The sequence below is a fragment of the Oryzias latipes genome, chromosome 12 (assembly GCF_002234675.1).
Source record: "Oryzias latipes chromosome 12, ASM223467v1".
Classification (NCBI taxonomy): domain Eukaryota; kingdom Metazoa; phylum Chordata; class Actinopteri; order Beloniformes; family Adrianichthyidae; genus Oryzias; species Oryzias latipes.
In genome coordinates this window covers 5,952,920-5,963,612 of record NC_019870.2, presented here as the reverse complement: position 1 = coordinate 5,963,612, position 10,693 = coordinate 5,952,920, and the positions used below count along the sequence as shown (strand labels likewise).

The following is a 10,693-nucleotide window of genomic DNA, read 5'->3' as shown; positions in this document are numbered from 1 at the left end:
GATCCTGCCTCTGCACTTCACACCTTGTCATGAAGTCACCGCTGCATGTTATCAACCAAGTGTAACTGCAACGCCTTACAAGCTGCACACTTCAACAAGAAACTGAAAATTTAAGTGCCAAATTCACAGACCACGCTTTACAGTATATGACCTGTGCAGCTCCTTAGACAAATCACAATTTCTGCTTTGCCCTGTGGCTCATTCAGGAGAACCTCCTGTCAGTTTTGTGGACGAGGTCCATCTCTAAGTTTACTTAGCAGTCAAAACAGCATCTACCTGAAGAGGGAGAAGTAAGTTAATCCCAGAGCAGATTGGTCAGAGTGGCTCATGTCTGCCAGCTAACATTTGGTTTGCTCTGCAGCTATGGCAGAAAAAGCATTTTAATGAGCCTCACAGCTTGCTTTAGTGCACTGCCTGAACAGGCCGGATGGTCTTTTGCTGCAAAGACAGGAGTAGTTGGCAGTGGAAAAATATTTTCTGATTGCTAATGAAGTTTGCTAATCAGAAAAAGGTGTGAAGGACAAAGCCAGAAGAAATAGTTGGGATGGAAGAGAGCAATGACAGCATTGCAGTGGTTATGCAGCCTAACGGTGAGAATTTTGTTCATTCAAGCCCCATTAAATTTAACTTCTTCATCTATGCTGTCTGTGTAGATGAGTTCTATACCATGTCAATTTAAATAATCAGAACATCAATAAGCTATTGATTTTCTTTACTTGATCTACAATGTGTAGCAAAAATTACTGGTTTAATGTAATAATGTGTTCTAATAATAATCAATGATTATTACATAATGGTTACTGTTACTGTTTGCTGAAATCATGATTGAATGTTTTCTGAAGATAATCAATCATTACTTGGCACTTGGTACTTTGGTACTTGAAAAGAATCTATCGGATTAGAACTGGATTACAAAAGCTGTAAAACTATAAAATGAATTAACTCACTCAGGGATTATATAAATTTTCTTCTTCCCACTCCTTTTCAAACAAAAATCAAGCTCTACTTGACTTTAGTTAATGATCACTGTATTTAATTGAGCAAATGTGATTTAAGTGACTTTTTTAATTTTTTTTATTTTAAGTCTTTTTAATCTATCCATTTCCATATTTCTGCAATGAGTTTGATAAATATGTGTAAATTCTTTATTGCTTTGACTACAATGCCTGAAATAAATTAATAATTTAAATCAAATCAACATTTTTTATGCGTAAATAACATTTAGAACACTAAAAGAACCAAAATAGCCACCAATCAATCAACATCAAAGTGGACTATGGTTGCACAAACATGCTGATGATTGGTCAAGGGACATCTCCTTGTATACTAAGTCAAAATCCTGATTACTTTGACCAGCATGATGTCATGACCCCTCTCACTTTTGTCATTTAGCAAGCAAGAATTATTATTTTCTTTCCTTCCTTTATATTTTGAGTGGGTTAAACAAGATTTCTTGAGGGAAACCATCTCAGATCCTCTTAAAAATGTGTTTTTTTGAGGTGGTAAATGGACTCGATGACCCTTCGAGAAAGGAGAAAGGATGTACTGCCACCAGGTTCTCATGCTCAGGTGTTAGAAGAACTGAAATGTATGATCAGTCTTTTGGGGAATATCATGTAAATCTAAAAGGTCACCAAGCACTGTTTGCTTTGGTTATGGCTCATGTACAAGCATGGACACCTAAGAGGCGGTTTTACTGCAAAACATCATAGTACAAAAAAGAGGGAGAATCTTAATTTAAAATGTTCCAATAGTATCAATACAGTGGCAATACGGTTCCATTCTGAGGAGACAGATCTCCGTTCAGTGTTTGCATCTTCTCCCTTTCCTCTGTGAATTCAGGCTCCGCTCCACAGTTAGAAATCATGTGTGTTGGGTCACTTTAAACCACTCAATACCAGAGCTGTAACTTAAGTATTGACATTCTTTGAATTACCGCAACTCCTTAAATAATAAAATTACGTAAATCCAACAGATTCTGAATCTGAAACAGCTGTTCACTGATTTGTAATATTGTGTTTTCACAGTCAATGTAAACCAGTTGATTCTGATGCAGAGAAAAGTAGCTTTGGGGCACAAAGCTGCTTTTTTTGGAATAAAGTGAATTGCCTATTTGGTTGAGGAAGTATGGTAGTTCAAAAAGATTGAGTTGTTTTGCTGTCTTGAAGTGTTGAAACAAGTGGGAGTGTCCAAAGGTGTTTGTTTATGAGTTGGCCGTGGTGTAGAGGTAGAGCCATTGACCTCTGATCGGAAGATTGCAGGTTTGGTTTCTGCTTTACCTGACCATGGGTTGACAGATCCCTTGGCAAGATATTGAGCCCATGGTGCTCCTAGTGGTTATAGGTTGGTACCAGTGTTTGGCTGTATAGCTGCAGTAAGTGTGTGAATGTGTGGGCATGAGTGAATGGGACTGGGACTGCAAAGCGCTTTGGGCCTTTAAGGAAGGTTGTAACGCCTTATATAGGTATGCGTCATTTAACATTTACATTCCACCTCTGTATGCCTGTGTAATGGACTTGCATCAAGAAAGTACGGGTACAGGTCTCCTATGACCTCCCCAACCACGTTGTTCCCACTCTTTAGAAATCCATGACACGGTAATGAAAAGCTGCATACATAAACATATGTACGTTATGTTACATGTGCTGTGACCACCTGTAAATCATGAGAGGGCCTTGGAGGCACTTCTTCTTTCATGTAATTGAATGACCCCATTGACTGTGACAGCAGCTGAGGAATACCTTGCATCACTTCTTGCCTGTAGGCTGACTGTACATTCAGCTTTGCAGGCAGGCATCCATGCAAATCCACAACCTTGGGCTCACATGTGGCATGCAGCCCCTGTTTTTGGCTCCCGCTGGTCCTGCTGGAAAGTTGATGTCATAAATTAAACATTACAGGCAGGCTGTAATAATTAAGAGCCAGCAGGAAATGCTAATCAGAGATTTGAAGATGGAAGTGAAGTGAAGGAGATGAAGCTCATGCCAGCGACGGTGTTACGTGATGTTACTGAGAGCGGGGGGGGACTCTAAATCTGGATGGAATTTTCTTATTCTGTGAGTTTATTGTAGATTTTTGTTTTCCTGATACCTGCTTTGTTGGGTTAAAGAAGTCGTTCTACATCAAAATACTACAAATTCAAATTCAAATTAATTTTATTTATATAGCACCTTTCATGACAGCAAAGACAGCTCAAGGTGCTGTACATAAAAACAAAATCAAATGCAATAAAATACAATAAGATACATATAAAATACAATAAGATACATGAAACATGTTTGAAACATAGAAAATAAATAAAGTATGTTCCATACATTTATTAGTATTCAGTTAATTCATTGTACCTTTCACTGTACCATGTGTTTACAAGCACCATACTGATCTCTGATAATCATATGATTGTTCGTGTTTGCCATAAACCAACTGCTTGAGCATTTTATTGGTTCATATGTTGGTGAAGAGCCAGCGAATTAGAGATCAGAGAGCTTCAATATAAAGAAACCAGGCACAGAACCAAAGAACCAAAGTTCTTTTTTCAGTCAGTTTATGAAGTTCTTTCCATTGGGTTTCTAATATTGTGGCAACTCAAGATTCCTTTGGTCAAAAATGGTCTAATGTTGGTTCTGAAAATGAGACATGGACTTGAGCGTTTGAATTTGTGAACAGTCATCACTTGTTTAGGTTTACCTACAGTACTTCTCTCTCATAACTTTTTTATCTTGTCGTTTCTTTTGTGTCGGTGCAGAAATCCACTTCATTGTTTCTCTTTTTGCTAATAATTTGCAACAATGGAACACCAATTTTAACATTTTTACGAATTGGACTTGCAAAAAAAAGGAGTTTTAGCATCTCTGCCCAACCTGAAGAAGTGCGACATTTTCTATTCTCTTAGAAACTCTTATGGAGCAATAGTCCTTATATTTATGCTGCCTGTCATTGTTTCATTTTTAACCTCTATTCCCTGAGTTGTCTTGAAGATCTTTCATAACAAACCTGTAATAATGTGCAATATTTTTCATAAGGCGCACCTTTAGTTTTCTCAGAAATTGACAGATGTTATGTTTGAATTATGGTTGTTTTTACTGACCTGTAACCAACTTTGTGTTACGTGGTGCTTAAAACTCTGTGATTTTGGTAAATGACGAAACCACACCTTTTGATGGATTGCTAGAGCACTATGGGTACTGTAGTCAGGAGCCTGGAGGTACGTACTGCCCATAGGAAAAATCTGTTGCTCATATGTTGCTTGATCTCGTCTCTTGAGATCAGTTTGAGCGTCTCATATTCGTATCATTCTGTGATCATTTGCTTCTTAACTCTTGCTCCTAAGGGTCCCTTAGGAGCAAGAGTTAAGCTATAATGAGAAAAGACATCACTGAGACAAATGAGGTTGAGTTGAGACAACTGTTAGAGCAATAACTAAGAAGTGGGAGAGACGAACCTAAGACGCTCATGAGACAAATCTGAGAAGAATGAGTCCTAAAAGAGATCTCATCGTTGTCTGTCTGATGTCTCTTTCATGTCTTAATCATTTCTCTTAAATGTCTTACCAAAGCCGTTAATGAGAATGATATTTGAGATGTATTTGAGAAAGAAAAGAGAAGTTATTTTTATAGCAGTGGTAGCCAATCCTGGTCCTCAAGGGCCACCATCCAGTAGGGTTTAGATGTTTCTTTGCTCCCCAGATGTGAATCAACAGGTGATTAACCACCTCCTGCAGAACTTGAGGAGGCAATTCAACCACTGCAGCAGATCTGTTGGAGCAGGAAAACAGCTAAAACATCCATAACAGTGACCTTCAAGGACCAGGATGGGAGACCACTGATATACAGTAACAGTAAAAACAATACTAGAAATGTAAATGCTTTACACTTTATTTGGGCAGCACCATCATCAGTACAGCATTTGAATTGTGGTAGCAGTATTAAACACTTTTTAAAATATTAAATGCATTAAGTACATGAACTGTGGCGTACTAAATGTGGCTGACATGATGGTAAAGAAAACTTCCATATTTTAAACAACAAACACACTGACATCACTGCTGAGGTACAAGGAAAAAACAAGATTATGTAACCACGTAAAAAAGTACCTGATAAAAACATTCTCTGAAACTTGCAGACTATCAAATCCATGAACCAATTTGAGAACCAAATTAAGATAAAAAATAAGAAAAAAGATGGAAGAGAAACCAGTCCGCATACTGTAGATCAAAGCAGTGGCCTTAGAACCTGCTCTGCCCTACATTTGTTGACAACGGCTTTCTTGAGCTTGGCCTCTTCAATTTGTTCCCAACCAGGTAGAGTGGCACATCTCAGGACATCAGCTGTAAGACAAGAACATTAAAATCTGGCATGAACAAATTGATAATAGACCGCACATAACAAACAAAGATAACTCTTCAAGCTAGAAGCAAACTGTAGTTTTATAAAAGCAGCTGCATAATGTTACCATAAGATTACGTTTCTGTCATCCCTAAAAGCAGCCACACGTCGCTTGAGAGGACATCTGTTTCAGTTAAAAGAATTGAAATGCAGCATTCTATGGGCATTAACTATTTAACAAATAAGGTTCAAATCTGTTTCATTTCATTTTTCATGATACAGTCCAGATCAAACATTTAAGAAATGATCAAGTCACATTTTGCATGGTTGGCTCTTAACAAGGGAAAAATAATAACCATGTCTTAATTGGGACGCTGAGGGCTGATCGTGTCAGACAGCAAACTGTGGAATAAGATATTTCAACGAATATATATTATGGTATCATTAAGAATTTTGTGGTCAATATTTTTTGGATTGTTCAGAATATTTCCATTAGTTTTTTAAATTAGAGCACTTTGGCTTAGGTCTTTGTTCTGTTTGAGACTGAAGAATTACCCCTTAGTGGTACAAAAGTAAAGATTGGAAAAAAGTCTGTTATACTTGGAAAACTTCATAAAGCCACCCTTTAAATTGTATTTTATTTCTTTTAATGTGACACAATCTTACTATTTAAATCAAATTACCCCAAAATAAGGATTTTCAAAGCTAAATTTTAGGTTAGCCAGGGCTGCTCATTCCTGGTCCTTGGGATCCATCACCCTGACTGTTTTCCAGATCCCCAAGCCCTGCTAGCTGTTGATCAGCTCAACCAGATGTCTCCACATACTGATTGAATGAACACACCTGGTCCAGGTAATCAGCTGGAAATCAGGCAGGCTGGTAGATCTCAAGGACCAGGGATGAGCAGCCCTGAGTTAGATTAATACAAGATTAATAAGAATAATTAACTGCAGGTCATGATTAACTAACCACAACCAAAAATGAATCGCATGACAGCACTCATAAATATGTACCTTTGCAGAAACTCCAGGGTTGAAGCCAGCTCAGTTGGATAATGACGGTTAAAGCAGAAGTAGCTTCTGAACATCAGGCACAGTGCTGCAATGTTGTTGTGTACGATGGAGCGGTCCCAACTGAGCATGAACCTCCTTGGGGAAAAGAAAGACTGTCCTAAAGAGAGAACAATGGATGAAGTAAACATGTCACTCATGTACAGTGTACAAAGACAAAACCTTTAGAATAATTTAACACTGGAAACTTTACTTACCACATACAATAACAGTTGGAGTCAACGGCACCTGCTGCAGCTGGACCTCGTCTGCATCTTCTACAAGAACATGGCATCCTCCTCAAAGTAGCAGAGCAGAAGAAAGAGCGTCTCTTTAACATCTCATCTCTTCTGAGCAGCCACTCTGCTCTCCCCGCATCATCTGCAGCCTTTTAGAGTTTGGAAAAACGTCTTGCTTTCATCATTTCTGCAACAAGAGTGCAAACCATTTCTTTCCTTAGTCTTGGGTCAGGTCTCTTTCCAAAGACTCTCCAAAGACTGCACAAATTCCTCAGAAAACTTACTCCATGGAATTTCAAAGCTGTCCTCCCAGTCAATGTATGTACAGTCCTCGGCTTCTGGAAGATGTGGATGACGAACTCCTCTGTGACTATAACAAAAGTGATGATGATAGTGTTGGTGAGGTCTCAACAGATGACGATGTGCTGTTCTCTGGCGTTTGGTCTGCAACAAAAAACAAACAAACAGTATAAGTGTATTAAGTTTACACTGTACTGTCAGTGTGTTACCCATTCATATTCATATCCACTTCTGTGCATTACAAAAACTCATTTGTAATGTTTGAGACTCACATTTCAATTTCCAAAGAGCAAGACGTTTCAGGGCTTGAACAGGTCTCAAAGCTGGCAGCAAGTCAGCCTCTTCTATGAATCGTAGATCCTCATACAACTCCATTTATTCCAATGGACTGCAAGTGTTCTTCCAGGATGTCTTTTGTGGCTCTGGTAGGACCTCCATAATGGCAGTGTGGAGGAACATGGGTTCTGATACACTCATTTTCACGTGTATTTAGATCACCTTGAATCAGAGAGGGGAAAAAAACATCATGTACACACATTTTATACAGCACAAAGTAAGATCTGGAAAGGTTTTTAAATATGATTTATGATTCACTAAAGTCCTCGTACATATCAGTGTTGACATTTGTTGGCTTAGCTACATCTGTGCTCTCTAAACATCTCCACCACTGACAGAGGGCTGAGAACATGTTTCCCTAATATGCATACTTACATTTTCAGATTATGCTTTCTAGACATGTGAGCAGTTAATGATGACTTTACTTTAAACACATGTCCATAACCAGTTTCAAAAGATGGCATGCCAGGCCAAACGTCTGCAAGATGATCTTTTAAACAAGATAAAAGCTTTTTACAGCGTAAAAATTGAACATACAGTGAAACTGCACATTTTGAAGTTTGGAATAATGGACTGTGGTGTCGTCACACTGTGAATGGGATGAACCCTGCAGACCCTTAACTGAAGAGCAAAATGTCTTCCAACAGTTACTTAGCACTCACGCGTTTGGAAAAATATCGAGGCTCATTCTGTAAACTCTGCACTGCAAATAACTCTCCAATGTCTCTATTTTTTATTACAAAAAGCACAAGTAAACCTTTGTAAAAAGTAATAATTACTTATACAGCCAAAGCCACCGCGAGTAGCCCAGACGTCTGCATTACTGGCGGAGCTAGCTTAAAACACCTTTAGCATTCAACTGAGTTCAGAGTTGGAGGGAAGAAATCGCAAACTTACCGTGCAAACTTCAAAGATTTTACTTGAATCTTTTCCAGACAAGCAAAAAAAATGTTGGAGATTCATCACACGGATTGTTAAAACGCAGAAAAAATACGACAAACGGTCGTCAAAAGTCTCTCGTTCTCTGCACTTCTCCCGCTTGCAGATTCCGGCCCGTTGGTGACGTCAACCACAGAGTTTTCCCTCCCACCGTGATCAGCCAATCAGAAATCTGTGTTAAGTGAGGCTGTGATACAGTTTAAAATTCAAATCGCGTTACTCCAGGCTTCTGTTCAATATGATGCAGACTAAAATCAAGAAAACAGAAAATATTTTCAGCTTGTAAGGCTGCATGAAGGGTGATTTTTAAAGACAAAGATAAATTAACTCAAACTGAACCCCATAAATCTGTACCGCCCTAAAGTTGATTTATTAATTTGATTATTTTTATTTGTGTATTTTATTTGTTTGTTTCAAATGTAAAATCTATTTTTTGTTCACTTTAAGGTGATCCAAATATGATCCCAAATGTCCTTTATTTAGTTCAGACATCAATGTGTTAAATGTTTTATACCCACCAACATATAAGGGTGCGTATATGCACTAGTGCGTGTATGCGTATGTGTGCCAGTGCATGCGTGTGTTTGTGTTTAACTAAACCTAGCATCATTAACCCAACATACATTCTTGTTCATTTATGTTTATCTTAGCAGTCAAAAAGAAAGTTTATTAAATCGACACTGCAACGTTGTCTTGAAATTTCATGTTTTTTAAAAAGTTTCAAAAATATGTCTTTTGAGGACATGACCGTCTTAATGATTTAACTTTTTTTTCTTGAAATTGTAATTAAGTTATATAAATATGTAAGCAATAAACAACTTTTTTAAGTTGAACATAAATAAAATAAAAAATATTATTTTCTAGAGATGAACTGTAATGGTGTCATCATGAGACTCATTTTAGGGCTTGTACTACTTTAATTTTTCTTTTTGCTGAGACAATAAAAAAAAGGCTAAAACAAGATCTAAATTATTGAGCAACGAGAGACAGAACCATTGATGTCTTTCACTGAGACATAACTGAGATAGGAATTTGAAGTAAGGATATCAAATTGAGACATACTTGAGCGCAACATAATATGGCTCATTTTTCTCTCAATTGAGATCTGGAGAAGAGACAGTTGTGAGAAAATTTTGAGATCTCAAACAGTGCTCACTGTGAGACTTATTTCTCAGGAGAAATGTTTGAGAAGAATGAGAAAAGCAGTTTAGTCTCAAACAGTTCTCATTTATGTCTAGGAGACGTAAATGTGACAGAAACGAGATCTCATCTTCAGTTTTGCTTTGCTATGGGTGTGCTTAAACAGAAGGAACTGAAAAAGTAAGAGTTTTGTTTTGTGTTGTACGTGTTACAACTAAACAATGTTGCGATTATTGTGGATAAAGTTTGACTCATCTGTCATCGTGAACTCTCTCTAACGGCTGATTATTGCAAATAAATGAGGCAATCACGAGAAACAATACAATTCACTAAAAAATCTTCCCATCAACCTCTCTGGCCAATTGCCTGCCTCTAGTCTGTTTGGCATACTGGACATGTGGTTTATTCACATTATCCAATTTTTATTTTGCTTCATGCACGGGTAAAAATAAACCATTCATTCTCCATCTACTGATTTTGTGCCGCATAATCAGGTTTGATTTAAGGGACTAAAACTATGGTAAGTTTAAAAATTGTAGGATTTTAAATGCAGTTTCTCCCAATATAAAGAACACTGCAGAACATCTTGTCAAAAAATGCGTATTATAGGCTTTCTTTCAATAAGTCTTCCCCTCCACATAAACCTTTTATTTTTCATTCCAGTGAAGTAGACTACTCCTAAGTAATTAAGACAAACATCTCATTTTTTGTGCCATAACAGGGTCAAAGTCATCTCTTTTGCAATACTAACTGATGTATAGGTGGCAATTATAACACCTAAACATTACTAAAATTACAAATGGAGGGGCGGCAGTGCCTCAGGCGGTTGAGCAGGTCGACCAATGATCAAAGGCTTATCGGTTCGATCCCCGCTCCCCCCAGTCAACTGTTGTTGTGTCCTTGGGCAAGACACTTCACCCACCCTGCCTCCAGTGTGGCTCCACTGGTGTGTGAATGTGTATGAATGTCCCGGTTGATGGTCAGAGGGGCTGTAGGCACGAACTGGCAGCCACGCCCCTGTCAATCTGTCCAAGGGGAGCTGTGGCTACATTAGTAACTTACCGTCACCAAGCATGAATGAGGAGTGAATTTATAATGGACACATTGTAAGCGCTTATCGCGTCTGGAAAAGCACAGATAAATCCAATCCATTATTATTATTAGTTATCATGTAAATGTCTCAGTCAAAGTTCAAAAACAGTACTTAGATGAGATTGTGACATCATCTCAGCAGTTAGAACGACATCGATTGATGCTACTTTTGTCACATTTTGATAGAAATGGTCATTTAGAAAATTCATTCTTAAGGTTCAGAGAGGTTCATCTGACTTCTAAATCAGATCTTCCCAGTGGATGTTCTTACCTC

The 10,693-nt window shown here is 38.0% G+C and overlaps 1 long non-coding RNA gene across 2 annotated transcripts; it reads right to left on the bottom strand.

Annotated features, from left to right (window-relative positions):
• Positions 1 to 4,856: 4,856 nt before the first annotated feature.
• LOC111948359 lies at positions 4,857 to 8,377 on the bottom strand. Of its 2 annotated transcripts, none has more exons than XR_002874346.1 (6): positions 8,146 to 8,377; positions 7,185 to 7,410; positions 6,897 to 7,056; positions 6,592 to 6,761; positions 6,338 to 6,494; positions 4,857 to 5,326 (listed from the first exon to the last, which is right to left on the bottom strand). It is a non-coding gene; the product is annotated as an uncharacterized LOC111948359 (long non-coding RNA). The 2 variants fall into 2 exon arrangements; XR_002874347.1 differs by having other exon boundaries at positions 6,592 to 6,672; positions 8,146 to 8,375.
• Between the last annotated feature and the right edge of the window lie 2,316 nt (positions 8,378 to 10,693).